The sequence below is a fragment of the Scyliorhinus torazame genome, chromosome 5 (assembly GCF_047496885.1).
Source record: "Scyliorhinus torazame isolate Kashiwa2021f chromosome 5, sScyTor2.1, whole genome shotgun sequence".
NCBI lineage: Eukaryota > Metazoa > Chordata > Chondrichthyes > Carcharhiniformes > Scyliorhinidae > Scyliorhinus > Scyliorhinus torazame.
The window spans coordinates 98611381-98632876 of NC_092711.1; the positions used below are offsets into that span (position 1 = coordinate 98611381).

The 21496-nt window shown below is 46.3% G+C and overlaps 1 protein-coding gene across 8 annotated transcripts in view; it reads left to right on the top strand.

Moving 5' to 3' along the window:
- LOC140421511 (uncharacterized) overlaps positions 1 to 21496 on the top strand; it is a 68106-nt gene that overhangs the window by 14580 nt on the left and 32030 nt on the right. For 5 of the 8 annotated variants that reach the window (XR_011946870.1, XR_011946869.1, XR_011946872.1 and 2 more), the window contains one exon: positions 1842 to 7144. The exons of 2 other annotated variants lie outside the window; for them this stretch is intronic. The gene's annotated coding sequence lies outside the window, so the exon portion shown is untranslated. Of the gene's footprint in view, positions 1 to 1841; positions 7145 to 21496 lie in introns of those variants that run through there. One more of the 8 variants, XR_011946879.1, reaches the window with a different exon arrangement.

Sequence of the window (21496 nt, forward strand, 5' to 3'; positions counted from 1 at the left end):
TGGTCAGAGCTGATTAGGCGGCGACCATTTGGCCCTTCGAGCCTGCTCCACCATCCATTGCTCAGAGCTGATTAGGCTCAATAGCCTAATCCCGCTTTCCCCCCCATATCCTTTGATCCCCTTCACTCCAAGTGCTGTATCTAACTACTTCTTGAAAACATGCAATGTTTTGGCCTTAATTAGTTCCTGTGGCGACGAATTCCATAGGCTCACCACTCTCTGGGTGAAGAAATTTCTCATCTCTGTCCTAAATGGTCTACCCCGTATCCTCTAATTATCCCGTGATCCCTATTTCTGGACACACTCACTATCGGGAACATTCTTCCTGAATCTACTCTGTCTCGTCCTGTTTTTTTAACATAAATTTAGAGTGCCCAATTCTTTTTTTTGCAATTAAGGGCAATTTTAGCGTGACCAATCCAACTACCCTGTACATCTTTGGATTTGTGGGGGTGAGACCCACGCAAACACAGGGAGACTGTACAAACTCCACATAGACAGTGACCTGGTGCTGGGATAGAACCCGGGACCTCGGTGACATGAGGCAGCTGTGCTAACCACTGCGACACCATGCCACCCACTTTTTATAGGTTTCTATGAGATTCCCCTCTCATTCTTCTGAACTCCAGCGAATACAATCCTAACCGATTCAACCTAACCTGCACATCTTTGGACTGTGGGAGGAAACCGGAGCACCCAGAGGAAACCCACACAGACACGAGGAGAAAGTGCAAACTCCACACAGTCAGGCTGGGAATTGAACCCGGGTCCCTGGTGCTGTGAGGCAGCAGTGCTAAGCACTATGCCACCCCCTGTCATGCAACGCTCAAGAGAAAAAACAATCCTTATCCCCATCTGAAATAGGTGACCCCTCACTTTGCAACAGTGACCCCCTTGTTCCAGATTCTCCCTCAATAGGAAACATCCACTCCACATCCACCCTGTCAAGACACCTCAGGATCTTATATTGTTCAATTCAGGTTTTACCCCAAAATTTAAATCTGTGTCTCGACTGCTTGTACGATCAGTGAATGGAAACCGTTTCTTTGCCCACCTGATCGAAACCTGGCATAATCTTGTGTCCCTGAATCAAATCTCCCCTCAACCTCCTTTGCTGGAACCATTCTGGTAAATCTCCTCTGCACCTTCTCCAAGAACCTTCACATTCTTCCTGAAGAGTGGTGACTAGAGCATCATAAAGATTCATAGAATAGAATTAGACCCTTAGAATTCTTACAGTGCAGAAGGAGGCCATTCGGTCCATCGAGTCAGCACTGATTCTCTGAAAGGGCACCCTGCCGAGGCCCACACCCCTACCCTGTCCCTGTAACCCCATAGCCCCACCTAACCTGCATATCCTTGGACACTAAGTGGCAATTTATCAAGGCCAATCCAACTAATTTGCTTTTCTTTCGACTGTGGGAGGAAACCTGAGCACCTGGTGGAAACCGATGCAGACACTGGGAGTGCGCAAACTCCACACAGTCACCAAGGTCGGAATTGAACCCGGGTCCCTGGCGCTGTGAGGCAGTAGTGCCAATCACTGTGCCACCAGAAGCACAGCTTCAGCATCAATATTACTGTTTATGAAGCTCAAAATCGAATTTGCTTTGCCAACTACTCTCTTAATATGTTTTGTAGATATACAAAATCCCTCTTCACTTCTTTCTCTCTCCTCCCAAAGAGGCCAGTTGGGTTTTTATGACAATCCAGCAGTTTTCATGGTCACTTTTTCCCAGTGTCGGCCCCACAAATGACCAGATTCATTCAGCTCAATTTCACAACCTGCCTTTGTGTTTTTGTGGGTTCTCTCTCACTCCCTATTTTCTGTTTTAAATCAGTTTCTCAGGGTGTTCAAAGGGGCGGATTCAAAGTCCGGAAACTCAAACCAAGCATCACATCAGGATCAGACACAGTCCTCAATTTATCATATCCTGAATATTAGCGGATTTTGAACATGGAAGGAAAAAGCATTGTTCACAGTGGGGAGAAACTGTACACATGTTGTGTGTGTGGAAAAGGATTCAGTCAATCTTCAGGCCTCACAAGCCACATATGCAGTCAAACTGAGGAGAAACCGTGGAAATGCGCGGAATGTGGGAAAGGATTCACTTCCCCATCCAAGCTGGAAATTCATCGACGCAGTCACACTGGAGAGAGGCCATTCACCTGCTCCAAGTGTGGGAAGGGATTTATTCAGTTCACGGCCCTGCGGAGTCACCAGCGAATTCACACTGGCGAGAGACCATTCACCTGCTCCAAGTGTGGGAAGGGATTCATTCAGTCATCGGCCCTGCGGAAACACCAGCAAGTTCACACTGATGAGAGACCATTTCAATGTCCAGACTGTGGGAAGTGCTATAAAAGTTCTGGGGAACTGATGTACCATCAACGTGTTCACACTGACGAGAGACCGTTTAGGTGCTCTCACTGCGGGACTGGGTTTAGACGATCATCTCAGCTCACTGCACATCAGCGAATTCACACTGGGAAGAGTCTATTCACCTGCACCAAGTGTGGGAAGGGATTCACTCAGTCATCCCACCTGCTGAGTCACCAGCGAGTTCACACTGATGAGAGACCGTTCCAATGTCCAGACTGCGGGAAGTGCTATAAAAGTTCAGGGGAACTGATGTTCCATCAACGTGTTCACACTGACGAGAAACCGTTTAGGTGCTCTCACTGCGGGACTGGGTTCAGACGATCATCTCAGCTCACTGTACATCAGAGAACTCACACTGGGGAGAGACCATTCACCTGCGCCCAGTGTGGGAAGGGATTCACCACTTCATCCGCCCTGCTGAGACACCAACGGGGCCACAAGTAACCACAGTGATTGGGTTTTGCTGTTACTCACATTCAGGACTGAACCATGTTCATTTGGGTCTCTTTCTGCCGATAACAAACTCCATCCCATTTACAGGGGTAATATTCTGGCTAAAAGTCAAATAAATTTGATTTGTGTTAAATACGCAGAGTGCTGAAACTTTTTAATATCTCTGACACAAGTTAATTCCTTTTGAAGTACTCTCGCTCTCCCCTGTCTCTTCCATCCTCACCTCCAACAAGAAGTTTGAGGAGCTTGTGGAGCTTCTTTGTGACTGAGATTGAGTAAATCCGATCAGCTGCCTGAGCTGCTTCCCTCCCTTCCATGAACCCACCAGACCAAACTAAATTTCATTCTTTCCAGAGCCCTGAACCCACATCTTTCTCTAGTTTCTCTCCCATCTCCCCTCATGCCCTCTCAGAGCTCATCTTGTTCATGAGATCCAACTCCTGCTCCAGCGACCCTATTCCCACGAAGCTAACTAGTGGGAATAGCCAACTACCCTGTGTCCCCAATAAAAAACATTTATAAAGAAAACTACCCTGTGTCCCTGGATATTGTCAACATTTCTCTCCCTTCAGGTATGCCCCTCTGTCCTTCAAATCTTCCATCATCACCCCCTCCTCAATAAAACAAACCCTTGACCCTGCCATCCTTACAAATAACTGCCCCACCTTCAACCGCCCTCTCTTCTCCAAACTCTTTGAACATGTTGCCACCTCCCAAATCCTTGCCAATTTTTCCCAGAACTTCCATGTTGGAATCCCTTCAATCAGGTCTCTGCCCTGTCACAGTGAAATACAAGAGACAAACAGAATCTTACCCGGAGAGAAGACAGACAATCCGGGAGCTTGGATGCAAGTACGGCACGGTAGCACAGTGGTTAGCACTGCTGATTCACAGCACCAGGGACCCGGGCTCGATTCCTGGCTTGGATCACTGTCTGTGCGCAGTCTGGAAGTTCTCCCGTGTCTGCGTGGGTTTCTTCCGGGTGCTCCGCTTTCCTCCCACACTCCGAAGATGTGCAGGTTAGGTGGATTGGCCAGGATAAATTGCCCTTCGTGTCCAAAAAGGTTAGTTGGGGATAGGGTGGAGGTGTGGTCTTAAGTAGAATGCACTTTCCAAGGGCTGGCACAGACTTGATGGGCCGAATGGCCTCCTCCTGCACTGTAGATTCTCTGATTCTATGAGGTGAGGTTGTCCTTTCTGAGCTCCAGCCAGGTGATGTTAAACACTCAGGCGGGAAAGACAAAAATCTACAACGTGTTTAAAACAGCTGATTTTTTTCACCACTATCTGGAATGTTAAACTTCGAGGTTATTATCATCAGAAACAAACTCCAACTATCAGAGTAAAAACCTCAAAGTTCTGGTACAGATGGAGGCCATTTGCCCCGTTGTGTGTGTGCTGGCTGGGAGCTATTCAGCTTAATCCCATTTCGCAGATCTCAGTCGATTGTCCTGCATGTCCCAGTCCTTCAATTGGATATCCAAGACATTTATTTTAAAGTGATCTGGATTTCTGCTTCTATGACCCTATCAGACAGCGAGTTCTAGACCCCCACCACTGAAATGATGACCTCCTAGAAGTCATAGCCAAAAGAAGTATCCATTCTAAAGTGTAAGGTCCGTATTCAAGACAACACTATAGAAGCACAAGGAAACGCCCTTGCAGACTGAGTAGCAAAGGAAGCTGCCTCTCAGTGGGATTCTTCAGCAGAACCAAGACACATCTACAAATTGGGAGTGACCAATTTATTACAAGATCTACGTGAAATGCAACATGACTCTACACAAGAAGAGAAATGGTCATGGTTAGACTCAGGTATCCAGTTGTATGATGATGATGATATTTGGAGACAAGTTCAGACTGATAAATCATTTGCACCACTGGCACTGATGCCATTTCTGGCCCAACAGACCCATCCATGGGGACATTTAGCCCAAGGACAGATGGTGGCTCGATTCCAGAAAAGTTGGTGTGGCAAAGGATTCAAAACACCTGCACAATTGGTATCAAACCGCTGTGTAACCTGTCAAAAGAACTTGGGACCTATAACATCAATGCCTCAGCTAAAAGCTCCTGCCCCTGCAGGATCATTCCAGAACATGCAGGTCGATTACATCACCCTTCCTACATGTCAAAGATACACTAATGTCCTTGTAATAGTGGATAAGTTCTCTAGATGGGGAGAGGCTGCTCCAGCCAGGAGGACTACAGCCACCCATACAGCCAAAGTCCGATGCAAAGACTATATTCCCAGATGGGGAGTACCAGCTAGATTGACTCAGACAATGGAACCCACTTTACAGGTGCTGTTTGCCAGGAGGTGTGCAGGTTACTGAACATCGATTGGAATCTACACTGCCCTTATCATCCAGAAACATCAGGACAAGTGGAACGCATGAACCGGACTTTAAAAGAACGATTGTCCAATACAACCAAGAAGGCAGGAGTTGGATTCAAGCCTTGCCACTAGTTTTGTGCAGTATCAGAGCAACCCCAAACAGAACCACAGGCCTAATCATCACTGGCAGACCCATGTCCCTGCCAGGAACTATTGACTTAAGAAAGGCAGACTCTCATCTGATGAGTGATGCTTTACTTAGTTATTGTCAAAATTTAACAAATGCTGTCAGGTGTCGCCGGCGTGGGGCAATCCTCCTGAGGGGGGGCCACGACTTGGTGCCCGGCGAATCCGTTTACGTGAAAAAAATTCAGCGCGAACAGTTCGGAGCCAAGGAGGGAAGCCACCGACCAGATATTACTCACAACCCAGTCAGCCGTGAAACTCCAAGGAAATAAATCATGGATTAATGCGTCACATGTGAAGCGCGCATACCAAAATCAGAATCTGTAAACATATTTGCCATAATTTTGATTTTCAGTTACATGTTTGGCCCAGCAGGCCTTACCCAGGAGTTCAATGTTAACACGTTCCTTTACATGTCCTGTACCTATGCCAGAGACTTTAACATCTCTAAATGCTGGGTGTGTTCTTCTACCCCTACCAATTCCCAAGCAGGTATCCCAAGACAGCCTGTTCCTTTTACTTTATCCCAAATGGCAGAATGGTACATTTTCCAAAATCGCGACTATACCCTTCCCCAATGTGGAGACACCTGAACCAAAGAAATGATAAACGATGAGGTTAAGAGATGGCGATCTGCAGGCCGCCCATTAAACACTTTCAAGCGATGGTATCAACATGTCTATGATCGGTAACAGAAACCAGCCCAAGTAACCTTCCCAACTGGTCATAATCACACTGGGACCATATGTTTAATCGGCTATAATCATAGAGCATGGAATGCGGGATACAGTAAATGAATATTATTTGGATGTGAGTGCCAGTACACAGCGCACTCATGACACAAGAAAGGTAGTGGTCAATGGACATGAAGGGAATCCCATCGACTTTAAAGGGCTACCTAATCACACCGATGGGACAAATTTACAGAACGTTGGTCCCCACAACCGGTTGCCCAATATTCTACCTATAATGGCACCTGTTCCATCTGCGGTAATACTGCATACCCTTGGCTCCCGGTGAGCTGGAGAGGAGTGTGTTATTTATGATTCATTGTCCCCCTCATCCATCATTCCCTTTCCCTAGCCGATGCTATAAACGCAGACTCAAAACATGGACCTCTCATCCCACAGTTTGAGAAATATCAACCTACCACTATCATCACGAGGTCTAAATGCGAGATCACAGGGACTGAGAAATTCTTTTCTGCTCTCATCCCTGCCTATGGCGTCGTCGTATTGACCGGAGAATACATTAAATTGGCCGTAGACTTAGAGAAAATAGCCAATGACACTGCCCGAGCTGGAAGTAGCATTTCAGCCGAGGTGCTCGCCATTCGAACTGTGGCTTTACAGAATCAGATGGCACTTGACTATTTGCTAGCTGAAAAAGGTGGAACCTGTGCCCTGATTGGTGCAGAGTGTTGCGCCTACATCCCAGTAATTCAGAAGAAATCAAAAGCATGTCAGCACAGATGCAAGAAGAAGTTAGGAAACTTTACCAACCCTCTGACACCACTCTTTGGGGATGGTTCTCTGGATGGGTGGGTGGCACAGGAATTTCCATCATTCAGGGATTTCTCTGATTTTTCATATTTGTGCTTGTCATTTACGTAGTGATCTTGCCGATCAGATGCATTAGCCAATGTTTGGCTACCCATAATGCCCCAACAATCAAAGTGGTTCATAGTGGTCCAACTGCACTACCAGCCCATGACATTGAACAAGGGGGGCTTGTTCAAGGATCAGCTACTGCGTGTTCTTGATAAGTATGTACCGGTCAGACAGGGAGGAAGGCGTCGAGCGAGGGAACCGTGGTTTACCAAGGAAGTGGAATCTCTTGTTAAGAGGAAGAAGAAGGCCTATGTGAAGATGAAGTGTGAAGTTTCGGTTGGGGCGATGGATAGTTACAAGGTAGCGAGGAAGGATCTAAAGAGAGAGCTAAGACGAGCAAGGAGGGGACATGAGAAGTATTTGGCAGGAAGGATCAAGGAAAACCCAAAAGCTTTCTATAGGTATGTCAGGAATAAGCGAATGACTAGGGAAAGAGTAGGACCAGTCAAGGACAGGGATGGGAAATTGTGTGTGGAGTCTGAAGAGATAGGCGAGATACTAAATGAATATTTTTCGTCAGTATTCACTCAGGAAAAAGATAATGTTGTGGAGGAGAATGCTGAGCCCCAGGCTAATAGAATAGATGGCATTGAGGTACGTAGGGAAGAGGTGTTGGCAATTCTGGACAGGCTGAAAATAGATAAGTCCCCGGGACCTGATGGGATTTATCCTAGGATTCTATGGGAGGCCAGGGAAGAGATTGCTGGACCTTTGGCTTTGATTTTTATGTCATCATTGGCTACAGGAATAGTGCCAGAGGACTGGAGGACAGCAAATGTGGTCCCTTTGTTCAAAAAGGGGAGCAGAGACAACCCCGGCAACTATAGACCGGTGAGCCTCACGTCTGTAGTGGGTAAAGTCTTGGAGGGGATTATAAGGGACAAGATTTATAATCATCTAGATAGGAATAATATGATCAGGGATAGTCAGCATGGCTTTGTGAAGGGTAGGTCATGCCTCACAAACCTTATTGAGTTCTTTGAGAAGGTGACTGAACAGGTAGACGAGGGTAGAGCAGTTGATGTGGTGTATATGGATTTCAGCAAAGCGTTTGATAAGGTTCCCCACGGTAGGCTATTGCAAAAAATACGGAGGCTGGGGATTGAGGGTGATTTAGAGATGTGGATCAGAAATTGGCTAGCTGAAAGAAGACAGAGGGTGGTGGTTGATGGGAAATGTTCAGAATGGAGTACAGTCACAAGTGGAGTACCACAAGGATCTGTTCTGGGGCCGTTGCTGTTTGTCATTTTTATCAATGACCTAGAGGAAGGCGCAGAAGGGTGGGTGAGTAAATTTGCAGACGATACTAAAGTCGGTGGTGTTGTCGATAGTGTGGAAGGATGTAGCAGGTTACAAAGGTATATAGATAAGCTGCAGAGCTGGGCTGAGAGGTGGCAAATGGAGTTTAATGTAGAGAAGTGTGAGGTGATTCACTTTGGAAGGAATAACAGGAATGCGGAATATTTGGCTAATGGTAAAGTTCTTGAAAGTGTGGCTGAGCAGAGGGATCTAGGTGTCCATGTACATAGATCCCTGAAAGTTGCCACCCAGGTTGATAGGGTTGTGAAGAAGGCCTATGGAGTGTTGGCCTTTATTGGTAGAGGGATTGAGTTCCGGAGTCGGGAGGTCATGTTGCAGCTGTACAGAACTCTGGTCCGGCCGCATTTGGAGTATTGCGTACAGTTCTGGTCACCGCATTATAGGAAGGACGTGGAGGCTTTGGAGCGGGTGCAGAGGAGATTTACCAGGATGTTGCCTGGTATGGAGGGAAAATCTTATGAGGAAAGGCTGACGGACTTGAGGTTGTTTTCGTTGGAGAGAAGAAGGTTAAGAGGAGGCTTAATAGAGGCATACAAAATGATCAGGGGGTTGGATAGGGTGGACAGTGAGAGCCTTCTCCCGCGGATGGAAATGGCTGGCACGAGGGGACATAACTTTAAACTGAGGGGTAATAGATATAGGACAGAGGTAGGTTCTTTACGCAAAGAGTAGTGAGGCCGTGGAATGCCCTACCTGCTACAGTAGTGGACTCGCCAACATTGAGGGCATTTAAAAGTTTATTGGATAAACATATGGATGATAATGGCATAGTGTAGGTTAGATGGCTTTTGTTTCGGTGCAACATCGTGGGCCGAAGGGCCTGTACTGCGCTGTATTGTTCTATGTTCTATGTTCTAAGGCTCCTACTATTGAACTTTTATGACTGCATTATTGCATTATTACCCAAATAATACTCCATTCATATAATCAATTTCCATTATTACTGAATTGTACTGTATAATTATTTTTTTGAATAAAATGCTTCCAGAATGCTTGTATCGCTTGCAAAGCTTTGCCCGCTCCAGTGTTGAAGGCTGTTCACAAACAAGTGAACGATTACAGACAATGTGAATGCGTTCCTCCCCGCGCTTACTTCTATCTTGTCACATTTCTTCCTCAATTTCTATTCATTATTTTGATTCATCTTATTAATCTTTAGAAGAATCAAAAGGGAGGACTGATAGAAATTGGCTTTTCTAGTTAGCTATAGATGATAAAGGTAATAGGTTTAAATGAGAACACATTAAGCATAAATTGAGTGCAACAAAGCTGGAAACCCATTAAGGGTTAATCCAGAACATCCACTTTAGTTTTCTTTCATTCAACCTAGATTTTAACATTTGCAAATTGTTGAGCCAAACAAGGTCAGTGACGCCAAATAGCTAAAAGACCCCATTGTATGCTGCTGCTTTTCCAGCACAGGCAGTCCCGTTTCCATGGTAATATACAGTCAAAGGTCATAATGCCCTGAAGGCTGTGTTTTTTCTAAGTAATGTTGAGATGCAGGTGTCGATAATTTGGAAAATTGGCAAGTGATTGAATGGAAAAATTACACCAACATATTCAAAAACCTATATCTCTTAAATTGATGGACAGACACTTTGGCTGAATTGAGAAAATTCGAAATAGTTAAAGCCAATCAGCAGTAAAAAGAAGGCCAGACTTTGAGATAACAATTCTCTTAAGAATCACTTACCGGAATGTAAAAGTGCTTCTGTTGCTCTGTTCTGTTTCTCTTCTTGCTCACTCCATCTATATTTCTGAAACCTTTGCTGCTCGCTTTGCTAATCGCAATTACCCAGTTATTTTATCTGGTGTATTATGATTTGAATGAAAACTCAACTTCTGTATTCGCTAAAGACAATTAATCTGACTAACTTGCTGCAGGGCTAGTTGTTGATTCTTTCTAAATTTTGTATTAAAAACAAGTTTCCCAGTGGCACAGCTGACAAATAAAAGTTCAACTGGACTTTGCCAAAAAGCACAGACTTGACATCTGTTATTTGGGAACTGAGAAGGGATAACGCAGATCCAGGGTTCCGAATAGACATAGAGATCCATTAACCCCCTTCCACTCCCAATCCTCTGCTAATTATTTTAAATCGAAACCCCTTGGTTATTGATCTATTCATGAAATAGATCCTTCTTATCCATTCTATCCAGGCCCCTCATAATGTTAAACACCTCAGTTAATCTCTCCTCAGTGTTCTCTGTTCCACAGAAAACCACCTCGGCCCCTCCAATCTTTCCTCATTGTTAAAATTCTCCATTTGTGTCAACATCCTCGACAATCTCCATCCTCGCTGTATGAATACATCCTTCCTGTAATGTGGTGACCAGAACTGTACTCAGTAATGCAGCTGTGGTTTAACTAGTGTTTTGGACAGCTCCAGTATAACCTCCCTGATCTTATAATAAAAAGAGAAAATGCTGGAAATACTCAGCAGCTCTGGCAGCACCTGTGGAGAGAGGGGTTTCAGGTCTTTCCTCCAGTAGACATTGCTGGGAATATTCCCTGCTGTAGTACTCTATGTCCCCGTGAATAACAAAGTATCCTCTCTGCATTTACAATCACCATATCTACCTCTCCTGTCACCTTCAGGGATCTTTGGACATGCACTCTTACGCCTCTCTGTCCCTCTACACCTATCATACCATTCATATTCTTTCCCTTTACCGTGTTGTCCTCCCCAAATGCATTTATTACCCCGTGCTTCTCTGGATTGACCTCAGTTTGCTACTTTTCTGGCCCGCTGATCAGTCTATTGATGTCTTCCTGCAGTCATTACAGCCTTGGTTCAAACATGCACAAAAGCGCTGAATGCTTGAGGTGAGGTGAGAGTGTCTGCCCTTCACATCAAGGCAGCACTTGACCAAGTATGGCATCAAGGAGCCCTAGCTAATCTGGAGTCAATGGGAATCAGGGTGAAAACTCTACACTCGGAGTCGTACCTGGCACAAAGAAAGATGGTTGTGCTGGTTGGAAGTCAACCATTTCAGCTCCAGGACGTCACTGCAGGGGTTCCTCAGGGTAGTGTCCTCGGCCCAACCATCTTCAGCTGCTTCATCACTGACCTGCTTTCATCATAAGGTCAAAAGTGGGGATGTTTGCGGATGACTGCACAATGTCAACCACCGTTTGCGATTTCTTTGATAATGAAGCAGTCCTTGTCCAAATGCAGCAAGACCTGGACAATATCCAGGCTTGGGCTGATAAGTTGCAAGTTACATTCGTGCCACACAAGTGTCAGGCAATAACCATCTCCTCCTAGAGAAGATCTAACCATCGCCCCTTGACATTCAATGACATTACCATCGCTGAATACCCCACAATCAACATCCTGGGGGTGCCATTGATCAAAAACTGAATTGGACGAACCACATTAATACTGCGGCTACCAGGGCAGGTCAAAGATGAGGAATCCTACGAAGGGTAACTCATCTCCTGACCCCCCCCCCCCCCCCCCCCCTCCCCCAGCCTGTCCACCATCTGCAATGCACGAGTCAGGAGTGTAATGGAATATTCTCCACTTGCCTGGATGAGTGCAGCTCCAACAACACTCAAGAAGCTCAACAGCATCCAGGAGAAAGCCTGCTTGATTGCTCCTCCTCCACAAACATTCAAACCATCCATCACCGATGAACAGTGGCAGCCGTGTGTACCATCTACAAGATGCACTGCAGTAACTCGCCAATGTTCTTTAGTCAGCACCTTGAAAACCCATGACCACTACCATCTAGACGGCCAAGAGCAGCAGATCATGGGAACCCCATCACCTGGAGGCTCCCCTCCAAGTCACTCACCACCCTGACTGGCAAATATGTCATTGTCTCTTCCTGTTGCTGGGAGAACATCCTGGAACTCACTCCCTAACAGCACAGTGGGTTGACTGAATGACTGCAGCGGTTCAAGAAGAAAACTCCCCACCACGTTCTGAAGGGCATCGAGGGATGGGCAATAAATGCTGGCCTAACCAGTGAAACCCACATTCCATAAATGAATAATAAAAGTCTGCAGCTTTCTTTCTCACTGTCAAAAAGAGGACCGTAAATGACTTAATGCTGTCCCCATGTTAAAGTCTAAAGCATTGATATAGAACTCAAGAAGCATGGATTCATGACCTGAGAAATCTAGAATCCCACTGGAAATACTCCACCAATCACAAACATACCCCTCGACCACTGCCCTTTGCTTCCTGCTGCTCCAGTTGATGTCACTTCCTGCACTTGTGATTGTTCTGGACATGAGAAGTATCCTGGTTTTCCCATGTGGAGCAGGACTGGAATCCCTGGCCAGGTCTTTAGTTATTTGATTAGTTGACTTAAGCAAGATAAATTTAAGATTAAAATAAATAAAGATTCATCAGCTTCTCACCAATCAGTTTCTTCCATTGAGCTGAAGTCACCTTTTATCGAGAATTAACTGAAATGTTTTTGATAATTGTTTTATTTAAATAAATTTAAAATACCCAATTCTTTTTTTTCCAATTAATGGACAATTTAGCATGCCCAATTCACCTACCCTGCACATCTTTAGGTTGTGGGGGTAAGACACACGCAGACACAGGGAGTATGTGCAAACTCCACATGGACAGCGATCCGGGGCCGAAACCAGGTCCTCAGCGCCGTCAGGCAGCAGTGCTAACCAGTATGCCATTGCACTATCCGTTTTTGTTAATTGTTAATATCTAAACCTCTCAAATGATTAATTGACTGAGAAATTCAGACATCTTTACTCTTACAATGTCAACTTCATCTTTATCCCTTGGATTTGATTAATGGACAACGATTCTATGAATGATGATCAGATTGATTTCAGTTTTGTGCTGATTAATGAATTGTCTCACTTTACAATTGATGAATCCAGTGACCAGGATGTGCTCTCCACAGGACTGGGATGCCCTGTCATTGCCTTTATTTATTTCATTATTAACTGACTGAAGCAACAATAAGCTGGAGGTTAAAATAAATAAAGATTCATCAGCCACTCACCAATCAGCTTGTTCCATTTGCCTGAAGTCACGTTATTTTTATCAGGAATTAACTGAAATGATTTTCTTCATTCTTGTTACCGAAACAGCTCGGATTTTAACTTCCTGAAGAATTCAGACTTTTTCACTGTTACAATCGCTTGTCATTCAGCTTCAACTTTATCCCCAAGATTTGATCAACAGAACACTGACTGCAATTATATAAATGATCAAATTGACTTCAGGTTTATACTAATTAATGAATCATGACTTATAGTTCATTAATACAGTGACCAGAACGCTTCTCGCATAATCTCCTTGCTCTTATATTCCAGGCCTCATCCAAGAAAGGATTCTTGGCTGCCTGATCGATCTCTCCAGCTACCTGTGGATAGGGACTTCAATGCCTCTCTGTTGCTCTACGTTCACAGTATCATCCTACTTATAGTTCATTTCCTTGTCTTCTTTTCCCTCTAAAATTCATTATCTCTCACTGTTTGTAGCACAGCGGTTAACACTGTTCACAGCGTCAGGTTTGATTCCCAGGTTTGGTCACTGGTCTGTGCGGAGTCTGCACATTCTCTCCATGGCTGCCTGGGTTTCCTCCGCGTGCTACGGTTTCCTCCCACAATTCCTGAAAGACATGCTTTTTAGGTGAATTGAACATTCTGAACTCTCTGTGTACCTGAACAGGCGCCGGAATGTGGCGACTAGGGGATTTTCACAGTCACTTCATTGCAGTGTTAATGTAAGCCTACTTATGACAACAATAAAGATTATTATTAAATTGAATTCCGGGGTGGCAGGGTGGTGCAGTGGTTAGCACTGCTGTCTCATGGCGCTGAGGTCCCAGGTTTGATGCTAGCCCTGGGTCACTGTCCATGTGGAGTTTGCACATTCTCCCCACGTCTGCGTGGGTCTCACCCCAAGTTAAAAGATGTGCAGGGTAGGTGGATTGGCCACGCTAAATTGCCGCTTAATTGGAAAAAAATTGGATGCTCTAAAAAAAATTTGAAAGATTGAATTCCATTTGTAATGGTTCTGCCCATGTGACCAGTCCATTGATATCTTCCTGCTGTCCACGGCTTTCTACCTAAATGTCAACCATACATACAATTGTTGTACCAGAAAACTGTGAAGCCCCACTGGAAACAGGCATCCAGACATCATTCAATCCTGGATGTGATTCACAGCAGCAATAACAGCAGAATCCATCCCCTGCTGTCGCCTGTGAATTTGCTGATGTTGCAGCAGGTTGTTTGACTGAGCGAATCCCCTCCCACGCACACAGCAGGTGTACGGCCTCTCCCCACTGTGAACCATGTGTCAGCAGATTCCATTTACTTTTAAATCCCTTCTCGCAATCAGAGCATTTGAAAGGTCTCTGATCAATATGATAAGTTGGTGTGTTGTAAGGTGGGATGACTGAGTGAATTTCTTGTCACACACGGGGCAAGTGTACGGTCTCTGTCCAGTGTGAACTCGCTGGAGTACCAGAAGGTCGGATGAATCAATGAATTGCTGCCTACACACACGGCAGGAGAACAGTCTCTCCCCAGTGTGAACTCGGTGTCTCAGAAGGTGGGCTAATCAGGTGATTCCCTTCCCACAATCGGAACAGGTGAATGGCCTCCCTCCGGTGTGAATGCGTTGGTGTTTCAGAAGATCCCTTATACTTTTAAATGTTTTCACACATTCAGAACAATTAAAAGGTCTCTGATCAGTGTGAACAAATTGGTGTGTCTGGAGGTTCGATGCACAAGTGAATCTCTTCCCACACATGGAGCAGGTGAACGGCCTCTCAGTGTGAGTGCGTTGATGTATCAATAAATAATTTTTACTTTTAAAGCTCTTCTCAAACTCAGAACAATTAAAAGATCTCTGATCAGTGTGAACACGTTGGTGTGTCCGGAGGCTCGATGACTGAGTGAATCCTTTCCCACAAATGGCGCAGGTGAATGGCCTCTCCCCAGTGTGAGTGCGTTGATGTAACAGTAAATTATTTCTGCTTTTAAAGTTCTTTTCACAGTCAGCACATTTAAATAGTCTCTGGTCAGAGTGGACCTGGTGGTGAGTTTGGAGTTTTGATAAAGTATTAAATCCCTTTCCACATTCCAGACAGGTGAAAGGCCTCTCACCACTGTAAACATGCTGGTGTATGATGAGGTATGATGACCGAGTGAATCCCTTCCCACACGTGGAGCAGGTGAATGGCCTTTCCCCAGTGTGACTACGTTCATGAGTTTCCAATTCAGACGGGTAATTGAATCCCATCCCACAGTCCCCACATTTCCACGGTTTCTCCATGGGTATCGACAGGTTTATCAGATGTAGGTAACATGCAGATTTGAGGTCACTATCAGATCAGCCGTGATGTTATTAAATGCTGGAACAGGCTCACGGGGCTGAATGTCCAATTGCTGCTTCATGATTCCTGTTGTGCGAATGTCCTTTTGTCTCTTCAGCTTGGATTCAGTTTGTTGTGGGCAAATTCTCCACTTCTAACCCTTAGTAAAAGGAGGTCATCAATGTCAGTGCAGGATAGAAATTCTCAAAGAGACAATTCTAGTTTCTCTGGAACATTTTTTCCTCTCTTGTTCCCCCAAAGCTGTCAATCCCCGTCCCACACACTCTCCTTCCGTCCTTCCTGGGCTGAAATCCAAACCCATCTCCCCATCTGCACCATTTCTTTCCTCCACTCCAAGTTTTCTCCCTCCCTCTCCTCTGCCTGGGATCAGTTCTCCAGCTCCTGTCTGCAGTCTGACAATAAAACCAATGGGTCTTATTGGGGGTTTGGGGCCTCCAGCGGGTGTTTGTGAATCCTCCCCACCCATCTGCCAGTTTCCTTCCTTGCCAGAGATCAGAGTCCTCATTGATTTAAGTGCAAAGTGTAAGCTCTTATTTCTTGTCCCCCTCCCCCATCCTCTGATGTGAACCATCCTCCAGTGTCTGAAGCAGGATGGTGCCCGTTAACCTGGGCCTGTTACCGGGAGGGAGGGAGAAGCTCCGCAGCTGCAAACCAGGGAGCTGACAATGATTGTGAAGGGTTTGCTCCAGCTCACAATGCCCGGGGACTGATTGACGGCAGGTTCGGAGCTACAGGAAGAGGGGGCGTAGCTGGAGGACCGAACTAGAGCAGGTGGTCCTCCAACCAATCAGAGTGAATGGGAGGCGGGGTAGAGCCTCATGCGGCGCTTAATCTGGGCCTTTCTGGGATAAAAGCCCGAGCAACTTCCGCCGGAGCGACTTTTGCCGTCAAATGTCATCCCTCCCTCCCGACTTACCCGGTGGTATCTGACCGTTTGAAAATTTCCAAACGATCACCTGAATCGGAGTTACTCTCTTTTGAAAAAAATATGTTTGTATTAAAAAATTTTCAACAATATTTTCCACCTTACAAACAACCCCCCCCCCCCCCACCGTATCAAAAAAAAGAAAGAACTCGCGTGGCAAGACATGAACATGGCAAGTCAATAAGATACAGAACTTTGTACATTGGATTCATCCCGTACATATCAGTTTCCGGATCATTCATGTGTTTTCTTGCTCAAATGCCCCCCCAAAGAAACCCCCTTTCCCCCCCCCTCCCTCCCCTCCCCCACCCCACGAACGATGACCTCCCCCCCCCCCCCCGGGTTGCTGCTGCTGCTGTCCGACCTTCATCTAATGCTCCGCGAGATGGTCTAGGAACGGTTGCCACCGCCTGTAGAACTCCTGCGCAGACCCTCTCAAGGCAAACTTTATCCTCTCCAACTTGATAAACCCAGCCATATCATTTATCCAGGCCTCCACGCTGGGGGGCTTCGCCTCCTTCCACATTACAAACAACAAAGAACAAAGAAATGTACAGCACAGGAACAGGCCCTTCGGCCCTCCAAGCCCGTGCCGACCATGCTGCCCGACTAAACTACAATCTTCTACACTTCCTGGGTCCGTATCCCTCTATTCCCATCCCATTCATGTATTTGTCAAGATGCCCCTTAAATGTCACTATCGTCCCTGCTTCCACCACTTCCTCCGGTAACGGGTTCCAGGCACCCACTACCCTCTCCGTAAAAAACTTGCCTCATACATCTACTCTAAACCTTGCCCCTCTCACCTTAAACCAATGCCCCCTAGTAATTGACCCCTCTACCCTGGGGAAAAGCCTCTGACTATCCACTCTGTCTATGCCCCTCATAATTTTGTAGACCTCTATCAAGTCGCCCCTCAACCTCCTTCGTTCCAGTGAGAACAAACCGAGTTTATTCAACCGCTCCTCATAGCTAATACCCTCCATACCAGGCAACATTCTGGTAAATCTCTTCCGCACCCTCTCTAAAGCCTCCACATCCTTCTGGTAGTGTGGCGACCAGAATTGAACACTATACTCCAAGTGTGGCCTAACTAAGGTTCTATACAGCTGCAACATGACTTGCCAATTCTTATACTCAATGCCCCGGCCAATGAAGGTAAGCATGCCGTATGCCTTCTTGACTACCTTCTCCACCTGTGTTGCCCCTTTCAGTGACCTATGGACCTGTACTCCTAGATCTCTTTAACTTTCAATACTCTTGAGGGTTCTACCATTCACTGTATATTCCCTACCTGCATTAGACCTTCCAAAATGCATTACCTCACATTTGCCCAGATTAAACTCCATCTGCCATCTCTCCGCCCAAATCTCCAAATAATCTAAATCCTGCTGTATCCTCTGACAGTCCTCATCGCTATCCGCAATTCCACCAACCTTTGTGTCGTCTGCAAACTTACTAATCAGACCAGTTACATTTTCCTCCAAATCATTTATATATACTACAAACAGCAAAGGTCCCAGCACTGATCCCTGTGGAACACCACTGGTCACAGCCCTCCAATTAGAAAAGCATCCTTCCATTGCTACTCTCTGCCTTCTATGACCTAGCCAGTTCTGTATCCACCTTGCCAGCTCACCCCTGATCCCGTGTGACTTCACCTTTTGTACTAGTCTACCATGAGGGACCTTGTCAAAGGCCTTACTGAAGTCCATATAGACAACATCCACTGCCCTACCTGCATCAATCATTTTTGTGACCTCCTCGAAAAACTCTATCAAGTTAGTGAGACACGACCTCCCCTTCACAAAACCATGCTGCCTCTCACTAATACGCCCATTTGCTTCCAAATGGGAGTAGATCCTGTCTCGAAGAATTCTCTCCAGTAATTTCCCTACCACTGAAGTAAGGCTCACCGGCCTGTAGTTCCCTGGATTATCCTTGCTACCCTTCTTAAACAGAGGAACAATATTGGCTATTCTCCAGTCCTCCGGGACATCCCCTGAAGACAGTGAGGATCCAAAGATTTCTGTCAAGGCCTCAGCAATTTCCTCTCCAGCTTCCTTCAGTATTCTGGGGTAGATCCCATCAGGCCCTGGGGACTTATCTACCTTAATATTTTTTAAGACACCCAACACCTCGTCTTTTTGGATCTCAATGTGACCCAGGCTATCTACACACCCTTCTCCAGACTCAACATCTACCAATTTCTTCTCTTTGGTAAATACTGATGCAAAGTATTCATTTAGTACCTCGCCCATTTCCTCTGGCTCCACACATAGATTCCCTTGCCTATCCTTCAGTGGGCCAACCCTTTCCCTGGCTACCCTCTTGCTTTTTATGTACGTGTAAAAAGCCTTGGGATTTTCCTTAACCCTATTTGCCAATGACTTTTCGTGACCCCTTCTAGCCCTCCTGACTCCTTGCTTCAGTTCCTTCCTACTTTCCTTATATTCCACACAGGCTTCGTCTGTTCCCAGCCTTTTAGCCCTGACAAATGCCTCCTTTTTCTTTTTGACGAGGCCTACAATATCTCTCGTTATCCAAGGTTCCCGAAAATTGCCGTATTTATCCTTCTTCCTCACAGGAACATGCCGGTCCTGAATTCCTTTCAACTGACACTTGAAAGCCTCCCACATGTCAGATGTTGATTTGCCCTCAAACATCCGCCCCCAATCTATGTTCTTCAGTTCCCGCCTAATATTGTTAAAATTAGCCTTCCCCCAATTTAGCACATTCATCCTAGGACCACTCTTATCCTTGTCCACCAGCACTTTAAAACTTACTGAATTGTGGTCACTGTTCCCGAAATGCTCCCCTACTGAAACATCTACCACCTGGCCAGGCTCATTCCCCAATACCAGGTCCAGTACCGCCCCTTCCCTCGTTGGACTGTCCACATATTGTTTTAAGAAGCCCTCCTGGATTAGCAAGATCCTTCGCCGGTCTATTAGGGACGCAAAGGCCAGAATGCCAGCCTCTTTCGCCTCCTGCACTCCCGGCTCGTCCACTACTCCAAATAGTGCTAACCACCAGCTTGGCTTTACCCGGACTTTCACCACCTTAGATACTGTTCCCGCAACTCCCGTCCAGAACCCCTCCAGTGCCGGGCATGACCAAAACATATGGACATGGTTCGCCGGACTTCCTGAGCACCTCCCACATCTGTCCTCCACCCCAAAGAACCTACTCAGCCTCGTCCCCGTCATATGCGCTCGATGAACCACCTTAAAATGTATCAGGCTAAGCCTGGCACACGAGGAAGAGGAATTAACCCTACTTAGGGCATCAGCCCACAGCCCCTCCTCAATCTCCTCCCCCAACTCCTCCCATTTTCCCTTCAGCTCCTCTACCAAAGCCTCCCCCTCTTCTTTCATCTCCTGGTATATCGCCGACACCTGGACCTCTCCAACCTATACGCCCGATATCACCCTATCTTGAACCCCCTGTGCCGGGAGTAGCGGAAATTCCCTCACCTGCCGCCTCACAAACGCCCTCACCTGCATGTACCTGAAAGTGTTTCCCGGTGGTAGCCCAAACGTCTCCTCCAGCGCCCTTAAGCTCGCAAACGTCCCGTCAATGAACAGGTACCCCAATCTTCTGATCGGAGTTACTCTCAATACTCCGCATGCTCCAGCTCACCATGCCCCGGGGAGTGATTGACAGCATCTCCAGACCAATAGGAAGAGGGGGTGGGACTGGAGGACCGAGTTGATCCTCCAACCAATCGGAGTGAATGAGGGGCGGAGCTGATCCCGGATCTCTCTCATTGGCTGAAACTCTGCATCATTTTGAAAACTGATTTGTCTCAAACTCCAGGAGAAAACTGGACCTTTCTGTTTGTGGCGTTAAACAGATGAGAGGAAATGATGGGATCTGGAAAGTGTCATGATATCCATATTAACATATCATGGTGCAATCACACACACACACACTGATGGACAGGTCGACGGACCAATCAACACACACGCAACATCACAGCCAATCACCAGTGAAAGCACACGCACTATAAAACAGGGAACACCACAGTTCCCGCTCATTCCACCAGGAGATAGCTCAGAGCACAGAGCTCACAGCGTGACACTCAGACATACACCATGTGCTGAGTGCCTCTCTAAGTTAGTGCTCGGGCTGGGTCCACAGGTTAACTGGTGAAGTACGAACCACAGCCAGAAGTGAACAGTTGTTATTATACTGAATAATAAAACAAAGTTTTATTTGGGGCAGCACGGGAGCCTTGTGGATAGCACAATTGCTTCACAGCTCCAGGGTCCCAGGTTCGATTCCGGCTTGAGTCACTGTCTGTGCGGAGTCTGCACATCCTCCCCGTGTGTGCGTGGGTTTCCTCCGGGTGCTCCGGTTTCCTCCCACAGTCCAAAGATGTGCAGGTTAGGTGGATTGGCCATGATAAATTGCCCTTAGTGTCCAAAATTGCCCTTAGTGTTGGGTGGCGTTACTGGGTTATGGGGATAGGGTGCCGGTGTTGACCTTGGGTAGGGTGCTCTTTACAAGAGCCGGTGCAGACTCGATGGGCCGAATGGCCTCCTTCTGCACTGTAAATTCTATGAACCTGTGGTTTCACGCTGGGTAAAGAATCTGCAAACAAGGCAAGGGACTAAATCATCAATGGTAGGACCCTAGGAAGTACAGAGGATCAGAGGGGCCTTGGTGTGCATGTCCATTGGTGGACATGTAGATAGGGTGGTTAAAAATATAATATGGAATACTTGATATAAATACTTGAATAAAAAATGATACAATACTTGAACAAAAGAGGCCTGGCCAAATCCCATTCACCACCACCCTACTCCGCCTGGCTGAACTTGTTCTATCGCTCAACAACTTCTCCTTTAATTCTTCTCACTTTCTCCAAATCAAAGGTAGCAATGGGTACCCGCATGGGTCTGAGCTATGCTTGCCTTTTTATGGGGAACATTCCTTGT